Genomic DNA, 17359 nt, shown 5'->3' with positions numbered 1-17359 from the left:
CTCAGAGAAGGCATATGTGGTTCTTATTTTATTTTGGGAAACAGGCAGGACCCTGTCGATATGTCTTGCTGAGCCTGCATGTAGAAGCCAGAAAGGTGGTTCTTCAACTTGAAAGAAAAGCATCAGATCCTCGTTAGTATAGTGGTGAGTATCCCTGCCTGTCACGCAGGAGACCGGGGTTCGATTCCCCGACGGGGAGACTGGAGTGACTGGATTTTCTTTACTCCCTATTACTCATCTTAGTTTTCCTCTGTTGAGTTTCTGTAGGAATTTCTGAATTTAAGGGTATGGATCTCTGAAGAGACAGACTGAGTAGGAATTACCTGTCAATTGCATCTTTGTTTTATGGAGTCTTTTAGCTTTGACTCCATTTTCCACCAACGACAGCCAATCTGACACTTCTGTTGAGCAAGCGCGACTGTGCTACGGAACACTAATCGCTACGCCTGTATCGACCTAAACCATGAGTGTTCCGTACCGCTACCACGCATTCTCGATAAAAGTTCAAAAATGGCTTTCTTGTGAGGAAAATGGACTTGGAAAAAGGGTGTTTCCTCTACCACCCTCTGTTCAGATAGATAGGTCGGCATCCATGAAAGCGTTCTTTTCGGCATCATTTAGCACAGCGAAAAAGTCTGCTGTTCTTCTTTGGACGGAGGTCCAGGGATTCCCTGCTGCTAATGTAAAGAGAACTGCCAACAGCCAGTGTTCAGGAACTGACCATGCCACAAAGCCTTCTTAGCGCAGTAGGTAGCGCGTCAGTCTCATAATCTGAAGGTCCTGAGTTCGATCCTCAGAGAAGGCATATGTGGTTTTTATTTCATTTTGGGAGACAGGCAGGATACTGACAACATGTCTTGCTGAGTCTGCATGTAGAAGCCAGAAAGGTGTTTCTTCAACTTGAAAGAAAATCATCAGCTCCTCGTTAGTATAGTGGTGAGTATCCCTGCCTGTCACGCAGGAGACCGGGGTTCGATTCCCCGACGGGGAGACTGGAGTGACTGGATTTTCTTTACTCCCTATTACTCATCTTAGTTTTCCTCTGTTGAGTTTCTGTAGGAATTTCTGAATTTAATGGTATGGATCTCTGAAGAGATAGACTGAGTAGGAATTACCTGTCAATTGCAACTTTGGTTCATGGATTCTTTTTCGCTTCGACTCCATTTTCCACCCACGACAGCCAATCTGACACTTCTGTTGAGAAAAGCGCGACTGTGGAACCGAACACTCATCGCTACGCCTGTATCGACCTAAACCATGAGTGTTCCGTACCGCTACCACGCATGCTCGATAAAAGTTCAAAAATGGCTTTCTTGTGAGGAAAATGGACTTGGAAAAAGGGCGTATCCTCTACCTCCCCCTGTTCAGATAGATAGGTCGGCATCCATGAAAGCGTTCTTTTTCGGCATCATTTAGCACAGCGAAAAAGTCTGCTGTTCTTCTTTGGACGGAGGTCCAGGGATTCCCTGCTGCTAATGTAAAGACAACCGCCAAGAGCCAGTGTTCAGGAACTGACCATGCCACAAAGCCTTCTTAGCGCAGTAGGTAGCGCGTCAGTCTCATAATCTGAAGGTCCTGAGTTCGATCCTCAGAGAAGGCATATGTGGTTTTTATTTCATTTTGGTAGACAGGCAGGACACTGACGACATGTCTTGCTGAGTCTGCATGTAGAAGCCAGACAGGTGGTTCTTCAACTTGAAAGAAAAGCATCAGCTCCTCGTTAGTATAGTGGTGAGTATCCCTGCCTGTCACGCAGGAGACCGGGGTTCGATTCCCCGACGGGAGACTGGAGTGACTGGATTTTCTTTACTCCCTATTACTCATCTTAGTTTTCCTCTGTTGAGTTTCTGTAGGAATTTCTGAATTTAATGGTATGGATCTCTGAAGAGATAGACTGAGTAGGAATTACCTGTCAATTGCAACTTTGGTTCATGGATTCTTTTTCGCTTCGACTCCATTTTCCACCCACGACAGCCAATCTGACACTTCTGTTGAGCAAGCGCGACTGTGGTACGGAACACTCATCGCTACGCCTGTATCGACCTAAACCATGAGTGTTCCGTACCGCTACCACGCATGCTCGATAAAAGTTCAAAAATGGCTTTCTGTGTGAGGAAAATGGACTTGGAAAAAGGGTGTATTCCTCTACTCCCCCCTGTTCAGATAGATAGGTCGGCATCCATGAAAGCGTTCTTTTCGGCATCATTTAGCACAGCGAAAAAGTCTGCTGTTCTTCTTTGGACGGAGGTCCAGGGATTCCCTGCTGCTAATGTAAAGAGAACTGCCAACAGCCAGTGTTCAGGAACTGACCATGCCACAAAGCCTTCTTAGCGCAGTAGGTAGCGCGTCAGTCTCATAATCTGAAGGTCCTGAGTTCGATCCTCAGAGAAGGCATATGTGGTTTTTATTTCATTTTGGGAGACAGGCAGGATACTGACGACATGTCTTGCTGAGTCTGCATGTAGAAGCCAGAAAGGTGTATCTTCAACTTGAAAGAAAATCATCAGCTCCTCGTTAGTATAGTGGTGAGTATCCCTGCCTGTCACGCAGGAGACCGGGGTTCGATTCCCCGACGGGGAGACTGGAGTGACTGGATTTTCTTTACTCCCTATTACTCATCTTAGTTTTCCTCTGTTGAGTTTCTGTAGGAATTTCTGAATTTAATGGTATGGATCTCTGAAGAGATAGACTGAGTAGGAATTACCTGTCAATTGCAACTTTGGTTCATGGATTCTTTTTCGCTTCGACTCCATTTTCCACCCACGACAGCCAATCTGACACTTCTGTTGAGAAAACGCGACTGTGGAACCGAACACTCATCGCTACGCCTGTATCGACCTAAACCATGAGTGTTCCGTACCGCTACCACGCATGCTCGATAAAAGTTCAAAAATGGCTTTCTTGTGAGGAAAATGGACTTGGAAAAAGGGTGTATCCTCTACCTCCCCCTGTTCAGATAGATAGGTCGGCATCCATGAAAGCGTTCTTTTCGGCATCATTTAGCACAGCGAAAAAGTCTGCTGTTCTTCTTTGGACGGAGGTCCAGGGATTCCCTGCTGCTAATGTAAAAAGAACTGCCAACAGCCAGTGTTCAGGAACTGACCATGCCACAAAGCCTTCTTAGCGCAGTAGGTAGCGCGTCAGTCTCATAATCTGAAGGTCCTGAGTTCGATCCTCAGAGAAGGCATATGTGGTTTTTATTTCATTTTGGGAGACAGGCAGGATACTGACGACATGTCTTGCTGAGTCTGCATGTAGAAGCCAGAAAGGTGTTTCTTCAACTTGAAAGAAAATCATCAGCTCCTCGTTAGTATAGTGGTGAGTATCCCTGCCTGTCACGCAGGAGACCGGGGTTCGATTCCCCGACGGGGAGACTGGAGTGACTGGATTTTCTTTACTCCCTATTACTCATCTTAGTTTTCCTCTGTTGAGTTTCTGTAGGAATTTCTGAATTTAATGGTATGGATCTCTGAAGAGATAGACTGAGTAGGAATTACCTGTCAATTGCAACTTTGGTTCATGGATTCTTTTTCGCTTCGACTCCATTTTCCACCCACGACAGCCAATCTGACACTTCTGTTGAGCAAGCGCGACTGTGGTACGGAACACTCATCGCTACGCCTGTATCGACCTAAACCATGAGTGTTCCGTACCGCTACCACGCATGCTCGATAAAAGTTCAAAAATGGCTTTCTGTGTGAGGAAAATGGACTTGGAAAAAGGGCTATCCTCTACTTCCCCCTGTTCAGATAGATAGGTCGGCATCCATGAAAGCGTTCTTTTCGGCATCATTTAGCACAGCGAAAAAGTCTGCTGTTCTTCTTTGGACGGAGGTCCAGGGATTCCCTGCTGCTAATGTAAAGACAACCTGCCAACAGCCAGTGTTCAGGAACTGACCATGCCACAAAGCCTTCTTAGCGCAGTAGGTAGCGCGTCAGTCTCATAATCTGAAGGTCCTGAGTTCGATCCTCAGAGAAGGCATAGGTGGTTTTTATTTCATTTTGGTAGACAGGCAGGACCCTGACGACATGTCTTGCTGAGTCTGCATGTAGAAGCCAGACAGGTGGTTCTTCAACTTGAAAGAAAAGCATCAGCTCCTCGTTAGTATAGTGGTGAGTATCCCTGCCTGTCACGCAGGAGACCGGGGTTCGATTCCCCGACGGGGAGACTGGAGTGACTGGATTTTCTTTACTCCCTATTACTCATCTTAGTTTTCCTCTGTTGAGTTTCTGTAGGAATTTCTGAATTTAAGGGTATGGATCTCTGAAGAGACAGACTGAGTAGGAATTACCTGTCAATTGCAACTTTGGTTCATGGATTCTTTTTCGCTTCGACTCCATTTTCCACCCACGACAGCCAATCTGACACTTCTGTTGAGCAAGCGCGACTGTGGTACGGAACACTCATCGCTACGCCTGTATCGACCTAAACCATGAGTGTTCCGTACCGCTACCACGCATTCTCGATAAAAGTTCAAAAATGGCTTTCTTGTGAGGAAAATGGACTTGGAAAAAGGGTGTTTCCTCTACCACCCCCTGTTCAGATAGATAGGTCGGCATCCATGAAAGCGTTCTTTTCGGCATCATTTAGCACAGCGAAAAAGTCTGCTGTTCTTCTTTGGACGGAGGTCCAGGGATTCCCTGCTGCTAATGTAAAGACAACCGCCAACAGCCAGTGTTCAGGAACTGACCATGCCACAAAGCCTTCTTAGCGCAGTAGGTAGCGCGTCAGTCTCATAATCTGAAGGTCCTGAGTTCGATCCTCAGAGAAGGCATATGTGGTTTTTATTTCATTTTGGGAGACAGGCAGGATACTGACGACATGTCTTGCTGAGTCTGCATGTAGAAGCCAGACAGGTGGTTCTTCAACTTGAAAGAAAAGCATCAGCTCCTCGTTAGTATAGTGGTGAGTATCCCTGCCTGTCACGCAGGAGACCGGGGTTCAATTCCCCGACGGGGAGACTGGAGTGACTGGATTTTCTTTACTCCCTATTACTCATCTTAGTTTTCCTCTGTTGAGTTTCTGTAGGAATTTCTGAATTTAATGGTATGGATCTCTGAAGAGATAGACTGAGTAGGAATTACCTGTCAATTGCAACTTTGGTTCATGGATTCTTTTTCGCTTCGACTCCATTTTCCACCCACGACAGCCAATCTGACACTTCTGTTGAGCAAAGCGCGACTGTGGTAACCGGAACACTCATCGCTACGCCTGTATCGACCTAAACCATGAGTGTTCCGTACCGCTACCACGCATGCTCGATAAAAGTTCAAAAATGGCTTTCGTGTGAGGAAAATGGACTTGGAAAAAGGGCGTATCCTCTACCTCCCCCTGTTCAGATAGATAGGTCGGCATCCATGAAAGCGTTCTTTTCGGCATCATTTAGCACAGCGAAAAAGTCTGCTGTTCTTCTTTGGACGGAGGTCCAGGGATTCCCTGCTGCTAATGTAAAGACAACCGCCAAGAGCCTGTGTTCAGGAACTGACCATGCCACAAAGCCTTCTTAGCGCAGTAGGTAGCGCGTCAGTCTCATAATCTGAAGGTCCTGAGTTCGATCCTCAGAGAAGGCATAGGTGGTTTTTATTTCATTTTGGGAGACAGGCAGGACACTGACGACATGTCTTGCTGAGTCTGCATGTAGAAGCCAGACAGGTGGTTCTTCAACTTGAAAGCAAAGCATCAGCTCCTCGTTAGTATAGTGGTGAGTATCCCTGCCTGTCACGCAGGAGACCGGGGTTCGATTCCCCAACGGGGAGACTGGAGTGACTGGATTTTCTTTACTCCCTATTACTCATCTTAGTTTTCCTCTGTTGAGTTTCTGTAGGAACTTCTGAATTTAATGGTATGGATCTCTGAAGAGATAGACTGAGTAGGAATTACCTGTCAATTGCAACTTTGGTTCATGGATTCTTTTTCGCTTCGACTCCATTTTCCACCCACGACAGCCAATCTGACACTTCTGTTGAGCAAGCGCGACTGTGGTACGGAACACTCATCGCTACGCCTGTATCGACCTAAACCATGAGTGTTCCGTACCGCTACCACGCATGCTCGATAAAAGTTCAAAAATGGCTTTTGTGTGAGGAAAATGGACTTGGAAAAAGGGCTAATCCTCTACTTCCCCCTGTTCAGATAGATAGGTCGGCATCCATGAAAGCGTTCTTTTCGGCATCATTTAGCACAGCGAAAAAGTCTGCTGTTCTTCTTTGGAAAGAGGTCCAGCGATTCCCTGCTGCTAATGTAAAGACAACCGCCAACAGCCAGTGTTCAGGAACTGACCATGCCACAAAGCCTTCTTAGCGCAGTAGGTAGCGCGTTAGTCTCACAATCTGAAGGTTCTGAGTTCAATCCTCAGAGAAGGCATAGGTGGTTCTTATTTTATTTTGGGAAACAGGCAGGACCCTGTCGATATGTCTTGCTGAGCCTGCATGTAGAAGCCAGAAAGGTGGTTCTTCAACTCGAAAGAAAAGCATCAGATCCTCGTTAGTATAGTGGTGAGTATCCCTGCCTGTCACGCAGGAGACCGGGGTTCGATTCCCCGACGGGGAGACTGGAGTGACTGGATTTTCTTTACTCCCTATTACTCATCTTAGTTTTCCTCTGTTGAGTTTCTGTAGGAATTTCTGAATTTAAGGGTATGGATCTCTGAAGAGACAGACTGAGTAGGAATTACCTGTCAATTGCAATCTTTGGTTTCATGGAGTCTTTTAGCTTTGACTCCATTTTCCACCAACGACAGCCAATCTGACACTTCTGTTGAGCAAGCACGACTGTGCTACGGAACACTAATCGCTACGCCTGTATCGACCTAAACCATGAGTGTTCCGTACCGCTACCACGCATTCTCGATAAAAGTTCAAAAATGGCTTTCTTGTGAGGAAAATGGACTTGGAAAAAGGGTGTTTCCTCTACCACCCTCTGTTCAGATAGATAGGTCGGCATCCATGAAAGCGTTCTTTTCGGCATCATTTAGCACAGCGAAAAAGTCTGCTGTTCTTCTTTGGACGGAGGTCCAGGGATTACCTGCTGCTAATGTAAAGAGAACTGCCAACAGCCAGTGTTCAGGAACTGACCATGCCACAAAGCCTTCTTAGCGCAGTAGGTAGCGCGTCAGTCTCATAATCTGAAGGTCCTGAGTTCGATCCTCAGAGAAGGCATATGTGGTTTTTATTTCATTTTGGGAGACAGGCAGGATACTGACGACATGTCTTGCTGAGTCTGCATGTAGAAGCCAGAAAGGTGTTTCTTCAACTTGAAAGAAAATCATCAGCTCCTCGTTAGTATAGTGGTGAGTATCCCTGCCTGTCACGCAGGAGACCGAGGTTCGATTCCCCGACGGGGAGACTGGAGTGACTGGATTTTCTTTACTCCCTATTACTCATCTTAGTTTTCCTCTGTTGAGTTTCTGTAGGAATTTCTGAATTTAATGGTATGGATCTCTGAAGAGATAGACTGAGTAGGAATTAGCTGTCAATTGCAAATTTGGTTCATGGATTCTTTTTCGCTTCGACTCCATTTTCCACCCACGACAGCCAATCTGACACTTCTGTTGAGAAAACGCGACTGTGGAACCGAACACTCATCGCTACACCTGTATCGACCTAAACCATGAGTGTTCCGTACCGCTACCACGCATGCTCGATAAAAGTTCAAAAATGGCTTTCGTGTGAGGAAAATGGACTTGGAAAAAGGGCGTATCCTCTACCTCCCCCTGTTCAGATAGATAGGTCGGCATCCATGAAAGCGTTTTTTTGGGCATCATTTAGCACAGCGAAAAAGTCTGCTGTTCTTCTTTGGACGGAGGTCCAGGGATTCCCTGCTGCTAATGTAAAGACAACCGCCAAGAGCCAGTGTTCAGGAACTGACCATGCCACAAAGCCTTCTTAGCGCAGTAGGTAGCGCGTCAGTCTCATAATCTGAAGGTCCTGAGTTCGATCCTCAGAGAAGGCATAGGTGGTTTTTATTTCATTTTTGGAGACAGGCAGGACACTGACGACATGTCTTGCTGAGTCTGCATGTAGAAGCCAGACAGGTGGTTCTTCAACTTGAAAGAAAAGCATCGGCTCCTCGTTAGTATAGTGGTGAGTATATCTGCCTGTCACGCAGGAGACTGGGGTTCGATTCCCCAACAGGGAGGCGGGAATGACTGGATTTTCTTTACTCCCTATTACTCATCTTAGTTTTCCTCTGTTGAGTTTCTGTAGGAATTTCTGAATTTAAGGATATGGATCTCTGAAGAGACAGACTGAGTAGGAATTACCTGTCAATTGCAACTTTGGTTCATGGATTCTTTTTCGCTTCGACTCCATTTTCCACCCACGACAGCCAATCTGACACTTCTGTTGAGCAAGCGCGACTGTGGTACGGAACACTCATCGCTACGCCTGTATCGACCTAAACCATGAGTGTTCCGTACCGCTGCCACGCATGCTCGATAAAAGTTCAAAAATGGCTTTTGTGTGAGGAAAATGGACTTGGAAAAAGGGCTAATCCTCTACTTCCCCCTGTTCAGATAGATAGGTCGGCATCCATGAAAGCGTTCTTTTCGGCATCATTTAGCACAGCGAAAAAGTCTGCTGTTCTTCTTTGGAAAGAGGTCCAGCGATTCCCTGCTGCTAATGTAAAGACAACCGCCAACAGCCAGTGTTCAGGAACTGACCATGCCACAAAGCCTTCTTAGCGCAGTAGGTAGCGCGTTAGTCTCACAATCTGAAGGTTCTGAGTTCAATCCTCAGAGAAGGCATATGTGGTTTTTATTTCATTTTGGGAGACAGGCAGGATACTGACGACATGTCTTGCTGAGTCTGCATGTAGAAGCCAGACAGGTGGTTCTTCAACTTGAAAGAAAAGCATCAGCTCCTCGTTAGTATAGTGGTGAGTATCCCTGCCTGTCACGCAGGAGACCGGGGTTCAATTCCCCGACGGGGAGACTGGAGTGACTGGATTTTCTTTACTCCCTATTACTCATCTTAATTTTCCTCTGTTGAGTTTCTGTAGGAATTTCTGAATTTAATGGTATGGATCTCTGAAGAGACTAGACTGAGTAGGAATTACCTGTCAATTGCAATCTTTGGTTTCATAGATTCTTTTTCGCTTCGACTCCATTTTCCACCAACGACAGCCAATCTGACACTTCTGTTGAGCAAGCGCGACTGTGCTACGGAACACTAATCGCTACGCCTGTATCGACCTAAACCATGAGTGTTCCGTACCGCTACCACGCATTCTCGATAAAAGTTCAAAAATGGCTTTCTTGTGAGGAAAATGGACTTGGAAAAAGGGTGTTTCCTCTACCACCCCCTGTTCAGATAGATAGGTCGGCATCCATGAAAGCGTTCTTTTCGGCATCATTTAGCACAGCGAAAAAGTCTGCTGTTCTTCTTTGGACGGAGGTCCAGGGATTCCCTGCTGCTAATGTAAAGAGAACTGCCAACAGCCAGTGTTCAGGAACTGACCATGCCACAAAGCCTTCTTAGCGCAGTAGGTAGCGCGTCAGTCTCATAATCTGAAGGTCCTGAGTTCGATCCTCAGAGAAGGCATATGTGGTTTTTATTTCATTTTGGGAGACAGGCAGGATACTGACGACATGTCTTGCTGAGTCTGCATGTAGAAGCCAGAAAGGTGTTTCTTCAACTTGAAAGAAAATCATCAGCTCCTCGTTAGTATAGTGGTGAGTATCCCTGCCTGTCACGCAGGAGACCGGGGTTCGATTCCCCGACAGGGGAGACTGGAGTGACTGGATTTTCTTTACTCCCTATTACTCATCTTAGTTTTCCTCTGTTGAGTTTCTGTAGGAACTTCTGAATTTAATGGTATGGATCTCTGAAGAGATAGACTGAGTAGGAATTACCTGTCAATTGCAACTTTGGTTCATGGATTCTTTTTCGCTTCGACTCCATTTTCCACCCACGACAGCCAATCTGACACTTCTGTTGAGCAAGCGCGACTGTGGTACGGAACACTCATCGCTACGCCTGTATCGACCTAAACCATGAGTGTTCCGTACCGCTAGCCACGCATGCTCGATAAAAGTTCAAAAATGGCTTTTGTGTGAGGAAAATGGACTTGGAAAAAGGGCTATCCTCTACTTCCCCCTGTTCAGATAGATAGGTCGGCATCCATGAAAGCGTTCTTTTCGGCATCATTTAGCACAGCGAAAAAGTCTGCTGTTCTTCTTTGGACAGAGGTCCAGGGATTCCCTGCTGCTAATGTAAAGACAACCGCCAACAGCCAGTGTTCAGGAACTGACCATGCCACAAAGCCTTCTTAGCGCAGTAGGTAGCGCGTCAGTCTCATAATCTGAAGGTCCTGAGTTCGATCCACAGAGAAGGCATATGTGGTTTTTATTTCATTTTGGGAGACAGGCAGGACACTGACGACATGTCTTGCTGAGTCTGCATGTAGAAGCCAGACAGGTGGTTCTTCAACTTGAAAGAAATTCATCAGCTCCTCGTTAGTATAGTGGTGAGTATCCCTGCCTGTCACGCAGGAGACCGGGGTTCGATTCCCCGACGGGGAGACTGGAGTGACTGGATTTTCTTTACTCCCTATTACTCATCTTAGTTTTCCTCTGTTGAGTTTCTGTAGGAACTTCTGAATTTAATGGTATGGATCTCTGAAGAGATAGACTGAGTAGGAATTACCTGTCAATTGCAACTTTGGTTCATGGATTCTTTTTCGCTTCGACTCCATTTTCCACCCACGACAGCCAATCTGACACTTCTGTTGAGCAAGCGCGACTGTGGTACGGAACACTCATCGCTACGCCTGTATCGACCTAAACCATGAGTGTTCCGTACCGCTACCACGCATTCTCGATAAAAGTTCAAAAATGGCTTTCTTGTGAGGAAAATGGACTTGGAAAAAGGGCTAATCCTCTACTTCCCCCTGTTCAGATAGATAGGTCGGACTCCATGAAAGCGTTCTTTTCGGCATCATTTAGCACAGCGAAAAAGTCTGCTGTTCTTCTTTGGAAAGAGGTCCAGCGATTCCCTGCTGCTAATGTAAAGACAACCGCCAACAGCCAGTGTTCAGGAACTGACCATACCACAAAGCCTTCTTAGCGCAGTAGGTAGCGCGTCAGTCTCACAATCTGAAGGTTCTGAGTTCAATCCTCAAAGAAGGCATATGTGGTTCTTATTTTATTTTGGGAAACAGGCAGGACCCTGTCGATATGTCTTGCTGAGCCTGCATGTAGAAGCCAGAAAGTTGGTTCTTCAACTTGAAAGAAAAGCATCAGATCCTCGTTAGTATAGTGGTGAGTATCCCTGCCTGTCACGCAGGAGACCGGGGTTCGATTCCCTGACGGGGAGACTGGAGTGACTGGATTTTCTTTACTCCCTATTACTCATCTTAGTTTTCCTCTGTTGAGTTTCTGTAGGAATTTCTGAATTTAATGGTATGGATCTCTGAAGAGATAGACTGAGTAGGAATTAGCTGTCAATTGCAAATTTGGTTCATGGATTCTTTTTCGCTTCGACTCCATTTTCCACCCACGACAGCCAATCTGACACTTCTGTTGAGCAAGCGCGACTGTGGTACGGAACACTCATCGCTACGCCTGTATCGACCTAAACCATGAGTGTTCCGTACCGCTACCACGCATTCTCGATAAAAGTTCAAAAATGGCTTTCTTGTGAGGAAAATGGACTTGGAAAAAGGGTGTTTCCTCTACCACCCTCTGTTCAGATAGATAGGTCGGCATCCATGAAAGCGTTCTTTTCGGCATCATTTAGCACAGCGAAAAAGTCTGCTGTTCTTCTTTGGACGGAGGTCCAGGGATTCCCTGCTGCTAATGTAAAGAGAACTGCCAACAGCCAGTGTTCAGGAACTGACCATGCCACAAAGCCTTCTTAGCGCAGTAGGTAGCGCGTCAGTCTCATAATCTGAAGGTCCTGAGTTCGATCCTCAGAGAAGGCATATGTGGTTTTTATTTCATTTTGGGAGACAGGCAGGATACTGACGACATGTCTTGCTGAGTCTGCATGTAGAAGCCAGAAAGGTGTTTCTTCAACTTGAAAGAAAATCATCAGCTCCTCGTTAGTATAGTGGTGAGTATCCCTGCCTGTCACGCAGGAGACTGAGGTTCGATTCCCTGACGGGGAGACTGGAGTGACTGGATTTTCTTTACTCCCTATTACTCATCTTAGTTTTCCTCTGTTGAGTTTCTGTAGGAATTTCTGAATTTAATGGTATGGATCTCTGAAGAGATAGACTGAGTAGGAATTAGCTGTCAATTGCAAATTTGGTTCATGGATTCTTTTTCGCTTCGACTCCATTTTCCACCCACGACAGCCAATCTGACACTTCTGTTGAGAAAACGCGACTGTGGAACCGAACACTCATCGCTACACCTGTATCGACCTAAACCATGAGTGTTCCGTACCGCTACCACGCATGCTCGATAAAAGTTCAAAAATGGCTTTCGTGTGAGGAAAATGGACTTGGAAAAAGGGCGTATCCTCTACCTCCCCCTGTTCAGATAGATAGGTCGGCATCCATGAAAGCGTTTTTTTGGGCATCATTTAGCACAGCGAAAAAGTCTGCTGTTCTTCTTTGGACGGAGGTCCAGGGATTCCCTGCTGCTAATGTAAAGACAACCGCCAAGAGCCAGTGTTCAGGAACTGACCATGCCACAAAGCCTTCTTAGCGCAGTAGGTAGCGCGTCAGTCTCATAATCTGAAGGTCCTGAGTTCGATCCTCAGAGAAGGCATAGGTGGTTTTTATTTCATTTTTGGAGACAGGCAGGACACTGACGACATGTCTTGCTGAGTCTGCATGTAGAAGCCAGACAGGTGGTTCTTCAACTTGAAAGAAAAGCATCAGCTCCTCGTTAGTATAGTGGTGAGTATCCTGCCTGTCACGCAGGAGACTGGGGTTCGATTCCCCAACAGGGAGGCTGGAATGACTGGATTTTCTTTACTCCCTATTACTCATCTTAGTTTTCCTCTGTTGAGTTTCTGTAGGAATTTCTGAATTTAAGGATATGGATCTCTGAAGAGACAGACTGAGTAGGAATTACCTGTCAATTGCAACTTTGGTTCATGGATTCTTTTTCGCTTCGACTCCATTTTCCACCCACGACAGCCAATCTGACACTTCTGTTGAGCAAGCGCGACTGTGGTACGGAACACTCATCGCTACGCCTGTATCGACCTAAACCATGAGTGTTCCGTACCGCTGCCACGCATGCTCGATAAAAGTTCAAAAATGGCTTTTGTGTGAGGAAAATGGACTTGGAAAAAGGGCTAATCCTCTACTTCCCCCTGTTCAGATAGATAGGTCGGCATCCATGAAAGCGTTCTTTTCGGCATCATTTAGCACAGCGAAAAAGTCTGCTGTTCTTCTTTGGAAAGAGGTCCAGCGATTCCCTGCTGCTAATGTAAAGACAACCGCCAACAGCCAGTGTTCAGGAACTGACCATGCCACAAAGCCTTCTTAGCGCAGTAGGTAGCGCGTCAGTCTCATAATCTGAAGGTCCTGAGTTCGAATCCTCAGAGAAGGCATATGTGGTTTTTATTTCATTTTGGGAGACAGGCAGGATACTGACGACATGTCTTGCTGAGTCTGCATGTAGAAGCCAGAAAGGTGTTTCTTCAACTTGAAAGAAAATCATCAGCTCCTCGTTAGTATAGTGGTGAGTATCCCTGCCTGTCACGCAGGAGACCGGGGTTCGATTCCCCGACGGGGAGACTGGAGTGACTGGATTTTCTTTACTCCCTATTACTCATCTTAGTTTTCCTCTGTTGAGTTTCTGTAGGAATTTCTGAATTTAATGGTATGGATCTCTGAAGAGATAGACTGAGTAGGAATTACCTGTCAATTGCAAATTTGGTTCATGGATTCTTTTTCGCTTCGACTCCATTTTCCACCCACGACAGCCAATCTGACACTTCTGTTGAGAAAACGCGACTGTGGAACCGAACACTCATCGCTACGCCTGTATCGACCTAAACCATGAGTGTTCCGTACCGCTACCACGCATGCTCGATAAAAGTTCAAAAATGGCTTTCGTGTGAGGAAAATGGACTTGGAAAAAGGGCGTATCCTCTACCTCCCCCTGTTCAGATAGATAGGTCGGCATCCATGAAAGCGTTTTTTTCGGCATCATTTAGCACAGCGAAAAAGTCTGCTGTTCTTCTTTGGACGGAGGTCCAGGGATTCCCTGCTGCTAATGTAAAGACAACCGCCAAGAGCCAGTGTTCAGGAACTGACCATGCCACAAAGCCTTCTTAGCGCATTAGGTAGCGCGTCAGTCTCATAATCTGAAGGTCCTGAGTTCGATCCTCAGAGAAGGCATAGGTGGTTTTTATTTCATTTTGGTAGACAGGCAGGACACTGACGACATGTCTTGCTGAGTCTGCATGTAGAAGCCAGACAGGTGGTTCTTCAACTTGAAAGAAAAGCATCAGCTCCTCGTTAGTATAGTGGTGAGTATCCCTGCCTGTCACGCAGGAGACCGGGGTTCGATTCCCCAACAGGGAGGCTGGAATGACTGGATTTCCTTTACTCCCTATTACTCATCTTAGTTTTCCTCTGTTGAGTTTCTGTAGGAACTTCTGAATTAATGGTATGGATCTCTGAAGAGATAGGCTGAGTAGGAATTACCTGTCAATTGCAACTTTGGTTCATGGATTCTTTTTCGCTTCGACTCCATTTTCCACCCACGACAGCCAATCTGACACTTCTGTTGAGCAAAGCGCGACTGTGGTACGGAACACTCATCGCTACGCCTGTATCGACCTAAACCATGAGTGTTCCGTACCGCTGCCACGCATGCTCGATAAAAGTTCAAAAATGGCTTTTGTGTGAGGAAAATGGACTTGGAAAAAGGGCTAATCCTCTACTTCCCCCTGTTCAGATAGATAGGTCGGCATCCATGAAAGCGTTCTTTTCGGCATCATTTAGCACAGCGAAAAAGTCTGCTGTTCTTCTTTGGAAAGAGGTCCAGCGATTCCCTGCTGCTAATGTAAAGACAACCGCCAACAGCCAGTGTTCAGGAACTGACCATGCCACAAAGCCTTCTTAGCGCAGTAGGTAGCGCGTTAGTCTCACAATCTGAAGGTTCTGAGTTCAATCCTCAGAAAAGGCATATGTGGTTCTTATTTTATTTTGGGAGACAGGCAGGACCCTGTCGATATGTCTTGCTGAGCCTGCATGTAGAAGCCAGAAAGGTGGTTCTTCAACTCGAAAGAAAAGCATCAGATCCTCGTTAGTATAGTGGTGAGTATCCCTGCCTGTCACGCAGGAGACCGGGGTTCGATTCCCCGACGGGGAGACTGGAGTGACTGGATTTTCTTTACTCCCTATTACTCATCTTAGTTTTCCTCTGTTGAGTTTCTGTAGGAATTTCTGAATTTAAGGGTATGGATCTCTGAAGAGACAGACTGAGTAGGAATTACCTGTCAATTGCAATCTTTGTTTCATGGAGTCTTTTTAGCTTCGACTCCATTTTCCATCCCACGACAGCCAATCATGACACTTCTGATTGAGCAAGCGCGACTGTGGTACGGAACACTCATCGCTACGCCTGTATCGACCTAAACCATGAGTGTTCCGTACCGCTGCCACGCATGCTCGATAAAAGTTCAAAAATGGCTTTCATGGGAGGAAAATGGACTTGGAGTATCCCTGCCTGCCACGCAGGAGACTGGTGTTCTATCAAATACAGGTCAATCCAATGGATGTATTCTGAGTCTAAGTGATATTTATAAATTGTATTCTGTAATGAAATTTTCTGTGTGTACATTTTATTTTATGTGTTTTGTTGCTTTTAATTTTATGTATATGTGGAATCTGCTTAAAATATTTACTCTGACTTTTAGAAAGTCGCATTAGAGGTTTCTTATAGCAGGCTAGCGAAGTAAATGTTCTGATGCTCCTAGAATTCTTGTTGACCCAAGGTAGAAACTTCTACCGTGGCTTTGTAGAAGGGGGCCTTAGATAGTGTGAGATCTATCATTTTTAGGGAGTTTGTGGGATATATAATAAATAGACTGAGGCATGGCTCTGTTTGCGCTTAGCCAATCATGCCTTTTTCAATACTTTATGTGTCCATAATCATGACAAAGTTTCTTTTGTAGGGTGTTCATGGCAGTTCCTTCTAGTGGAAGAAAGACGCATAGAAATACTTTAATCCTGCTCTGCATACAGTGCTCTGCCAAAGTTAACAGCACAAGCTCTTTTTCTTCAAACTATCCTCTTTGGGAGAAGTTTACTGGGCTAGAGGATCCTTCTGTTAAGGTCTGGAGGAATAGATAGAATGCAGCCTGTGTTTATTTCTCTTGGTACTTAATCATCAACAAATGATTTGATCCAGTAGATAAAAGGGTAGTGTAATAGTTCACATGTTGCTGTACTATTGATCAAATTTAAGACAGTACTACCATCTAGTGGTGATATATGGTATAGTACCAACTAAAGCTGATGCAGTATACTCCCTGCGAAGTCGCGTTTCACATTTAACGCCCCTAGTCATTTGTGGGTTTTCTGGCCACCTCCTCCGTCCCATTGATTTGCTATGCCTGACCTGGCCGCGACCTCGAACCCCTGCCATATGCATCCTCTGGCCCCCCGATCCGCTTTACCTGACCAGCTATCCCGGTCCGAGTCGGAGCCACAAACGCCACTGCCCGCATCGGTACTCGCAGCAGCCGCCGCCTTCACCCCTGCAGCCCTATCCCACCTCCAATCCACGCTCCTAAACCGCATCCAACTATCGTGGTTTTTCTAATTTCGCAGGTGCTCCTGGAATGCAACCCCCGTGAACTTCAGGGGGGTCAACTGTGGTGCTGTTTCACTGGTTTGCTTTCAGCACGGAAGAATTAAGTGATCCTTTTACTAAGCCACTGGAAAATCTGGGCTTAACACATGCTAGTGTGGGACTTTACAATACACTAACCCCTTCTTTTACTAAGGTGTGCGTTCGCTAATTGAATTAGCATGCGCTAAACACTGATGCGTCCATAGACTAACATGCATGCATTAGTGTTTAGCACACGCTAATCGGTTAGTGCACCTTAGTAAAAGAGAGCCTATGGTAATTTTTAATGCAGCAGTGTTGCGATAATGTTAAATATATATAATGTTTGCAGGTCCTGCACTAATTTTTCCATTAGCACATGGGATTTGAAAAGCATTAACACAAACACTTGCCACCTCCTATTTAAGAGCTACTAAATGCTCCTATGTTAATTCAGAGTTATATGGTTAACATATGTTCATGAGAACATACTAGCTGGATAACACTTTCACGCCCGTTCCCTGCTCTCTCTTGAAAAATATTTTACAAAATTAAATCATTTACTGATATTTTGCCCCTCCTCTTTTACTGTACACATTGATAGTTTTATATGCAGTT

The 17359-nt window shown here is 45.7% G+C and overlaps 39 non-coding genes across 39 annotated transcripts; all 39 read left to right on the top strand.

The window, feature by feature from the left end:
• Window positions 1-127: 127 nt before the first annotated feature.
• TRNAD-GUC lies at window positions 128-199 on the top strand. Its single transcript has one exon. It is a non-coding gene; the product is annotated as a tRNA-Asp (tRNA).
• A 533-nt stretch (window positions 200-732) lies between these two features.
• TRNAM-CAU lies at window positions 733-805 on the top strand. The gene has a single exon. It is a non-coding gene; the product is annotated as a tRNA-Met (tRNA).
• Window positions 806-919: 114 nt separating this feature from the next.
• Window positions 920-991, top strand: TRNAD-GUC. Its single transcript has one exon. It is a non-coding gene; the product is annotated as a tRNA-Asp (tRNA).
• Window positions 992-1527: 536 nt separating this feature from the next.
• TRNAM-CAU lies at window positions 1528-1600 on the top strand. The gene has a single exon. It is a non-coding gene; the product is annotated as a tRNA-Met (tRNA).
• A 114-nt stretch (window positions 1601-1714) lies between these two features.
• Window positions 1715-1786, top strand: TRNAD-GUC. The gene has a single exon. It is a non-coding gene; the product is annotated as a tRNA-Asp (tRNA).
• Window positions 1787-2321: 535 nt separating this feature from the next.
• On the top strand, window positions 2322-2394 carry TRNAM-CAU. Its single transcript has one exon. It is a non-coding gene; the product is annotated as a tRNA-Met (tRNA).
• Window positions 2395-2508: 114 nt separating this feature from the next.
• On the top strand, window positions 2509-2580 carry TRNAD-GUC. Its single transcript has one exon. It is a non-coding gene; the product is annotated as a tRNA-Asp (tRNA).
• A 534-nt stretch (window positions 2581-3114) lies between these two features.
• Window positions 3115-3187, top strand: TRNAM-CAU. Its single transcript has one exon. It is a non-coding gene; the product is annotated as a tRNA-Met (tRNA).
• Window positions 3188-3301: 114 nt separating this feature from the next.
• On the top strand, window positions 3302-3373 carry TRNAD-GUC. Its single transcript has one exon. It is a non-coding gene; the product is annotated as a tRNA-Asp (tRNA).
• A 535-nt stretch (window positions 3374-3908) lies between these two features.
• On the top strand, window positions 3909-3981 carry TRNAM-CAU. The gene has a single exon. It is a non-coding gene; the product is annotated as a tRNA-Met (tRNA).
• A 114-nt stretch (window positions 3982-4095) lies between these two features.
• TRNAD-GUC lies at window positions 4096-4167 on the top strand. The gene has a single exon. It is a non-coding gene; the product is annotated as a tRNA-Asp (tRNA).
• A 534-nt stretch (window positions 4168-4701) lies between these two features.
• On the top strand, window positions 4702-4774 carry TRNAM-CAU. The gene has a single exon. It is a non-coding gene; the product is annotated as a tRNA-Met (tRNA).
• A 114-nt stretch (window positions 4775-4888) lies between these two features.
• TRNAD-GUC lies at window positions 4889-4960 on the top strand. The gene has a single exon. It is a non-coding gene; the product is annotated as a tRNA-Asp (tRNA).
• Window positions 4961-5497: 537 nt separating this feature from the next.
• Window positions 5498-5570, top strand: TRNAM-CAU. The gene has a single exon. It is a non-coding gene; the product is annotated as a tRNA-Met (tRNA).
• A 114-nt stretch (window positions 5571-5684) lies between these two features.
• Window positions 5685-5756, top strand: TRNAD-GUC. The gene has a single exon. It is a non-coding gene; the product is annotated as a tRNA-Asp (tRNA).
• Window positions 5757-6290: 534 nt separating this feature from the next.
• On the top strand, window positions 6291-6363 carry TRNAV-CAC. Its single transcript has one exon. It is a non-coding gene; the product is annotated as a tRNA-Val (tRNA).
• A 114-nt stretch (window positions 6364-6477) lies between these two features.
• Window positions 6478-6549, top strand: TRNAD-GUC. The gene has a single exon. It is a non-coding gene; the product is annotated as a tRNA-Asp (tRNA).
• A 535-nt stretch (window positions 6550-7084) lies between these two features.
• TRNAM-CAU lies at window positions 7085-7157 on the top strand. The gene has a single exon. It is a non-coding gene; the product is annotated as a tRNA-Met (tRNA).
• A 114-nt stretch (window positions 7158-7271) lies between these two features.
• Window positions 7272-7343, top strand: TRNAD-GUC. The gene has a single exon. It is a non-coding gene; the product is annotated as a tRNA-Asp (tRNA).
• Window positions 7344-7877: 534 nt separating this feature from the next.
• TRNAM-CAU lies at window positions 7878-7950 on the top strand. The gene has a single exon. It is a non-coding gene; the product is annotated as a tRNA-Met (tRNA).
• Window positions 7951-8064: 114 nt separating this feature from the next.
• TRNAD-GUC lies at window positions 8065-8136 on the top strand. The gene has a single exon. It is a non-coding gene; the product is annotated as a tRNA-Asp (tRNA).
• A 534-nt stretch (window positions 8137-8670) lies between these two features.
• On the top strand, window positions 8671-8743 carry TRNAV-CAC. Its single transcript has one exon. It is a non-coding gene; the product is annotated as a tRNA-Val (tRNA).
• A 114-nt stretch (window positions 8744-8857) lies between these two features.
• On the top strand, window positions 8858-8929 carry TRNAD-GUC. The gene has a single exon. It is a non-coding gene; the product is annotated as a tRNA-Asp (tRNA).
• Window positions 8930-9466: 537 nt separating this feature from the next.
• On the top strand, window positions 9467-9539 carry TRNAM-CAU. The gene has a single exon. It is a non-coding gene; the product is annotated as a tRNA-Met (tRNA).
• A 114-nt stretch (window positions 9540-9653) lies between these two features.
• Window positions 9654-9726, top strand: TRNAD-GUC. Its single transcript has one exon. It is a non-coding gene; the product is annotated as a tRNA-Asp (tRNA).
• Window positions 9727-10260: 534 nt separating this feature from the next.
• TRNAM-CAU lies at window positions 10261-10333 on the top strand. The gene has a single exon. It is a non-coding gene; the product is annotated as a tRNA-Met (tRNA).
• A 114-nt stretch (window positions 10334-10447) lies between these two features.
• TRNAD-GUC lies at window positions 10448-10519 on the top strand. The gene has a single exon. It is a non-coding gene; the product is annotated as a tRNA-Asp (tRNA).
• A 534-nt stretch (window positions 10520-11053) lies between these two features.
• On the top strand, window positions 11054-11126 carry TRNAV-CAC. The gene has a single exon. It is a non-coding gene; the product is annotated as a tRNA-Val (tRNA).
• Window positions 11127-11240: 114 nt separating this feature from the next.
• TRNAD-GUC lies at window positions 11241-11312 on the top strand. The gene has a single exon. It is a non-coding gene; the product is annotated as a tRNA-Asp (tRNA).
• Window positions 11313-11846: 534 nt separating this feature from the next.
• TRNAM-CAU lies at window positions 11847-11919 on the top strand. The gene has a single exon. It is a non-coding gene; the product is annotated as a tRNA-Met (tRNA).
• A 114-nt stretch (window positions 11920-12033) lies between these two features.
• Window positions 12034-12105, top strand: TRNAD-GUC. Its single transcript has one exon. It is a non-coding gene; the product is annotated as a tRNA-Asp (tRNA).
• A 534-nt stretch (window positions 12106-12639) lies between these two features.
• On the top strand, window positions 12640-12712 carry TRNAM-CAU. Its single transcript has one exon. It is a non-coding gene; the product is annotated as a tRNA-Met (tRNA).
• Window positions 12713-12826: 114 nt separating this feature from the next.
• TRNAD-GUC lies at window positions 12827-12897 on the top strand. Its single transcript has one exon. It is a non-coding gene; the product is annotated as a tRNA-Asp (tRNA).
• A 534-nt stretch (window positions 12898-13431) lies between these two features.
• Window positions 13432-13505, top strand: TRNAM-CAU. Its single transcript has one exon. It is a non-coding gene; the product is annotated as a tRNA-Met (tRNA).
• A 114-nt stretch (window positions 13506-13619) lies between these two features.
• On the top strand, window positions 13620-13691 carry TRNAD-GUC. Its single transcript has one exon. It is a non-coding gene; the product is annotated as a tRNA-Asp (tRNA).
• A 534-nt stretch (window positions 13692-14225) lies between these two features.
• On the top strand, window positions 14226-14298 carry TRNAM-CAU. The gene has a single exon. It is a non-coding gene; the product is annotated as a tRNA-Met (tRNA).
• A 114-nt stretch (window positions 14299-14412) lies between these two features.
• On the top strand, window positions 14413-14484 carry TRNAD-GUC. Its single transcript has one exon. It is a non-coding gene; the product is annotated as a tRNA-Asp (tRNA).
• Window positions 14485-15018: 534 nt separating this feature from the next.
• TRNAV-CAC lies at window positions 15019-15091 on the top strand. The gene has a single exon. It is a non-coding gene; the product is annotated as a tRNA-Val (tRNA).
• Window positions 15092-15205: 114 nt separating this feature from the next.
• TRNAD-GUC lies at window positions 15206-15277 on the top strand. Its single transcript has one exon. It is a non-coding gene; the product is annotated as a tRNA-Asp (tRNA).
• Window positions 15278-17359: the final 2082 nt, after the last annotated feature.

The sequence above is a fragment of the Geotrypetes seraphini genome, unplaced genomic scaffold, assembly GCF_902459505.1.
Source record: "Geotrypetes seraphini unplaced genomic scaffold, aGeoSer1.1, whole genome shotgun sequence".
In the NCBI taxonomy this organism is placed as follows: Eukaryota; Metazoa; Chordata; class Amphibia; order Gymnophiona; family Dermophiidae; genus Geotrypetes; species Geotrypetes seraphini.
This window is presented reverse-complemented; position numbering and strand designations above follow the sequence as displayed.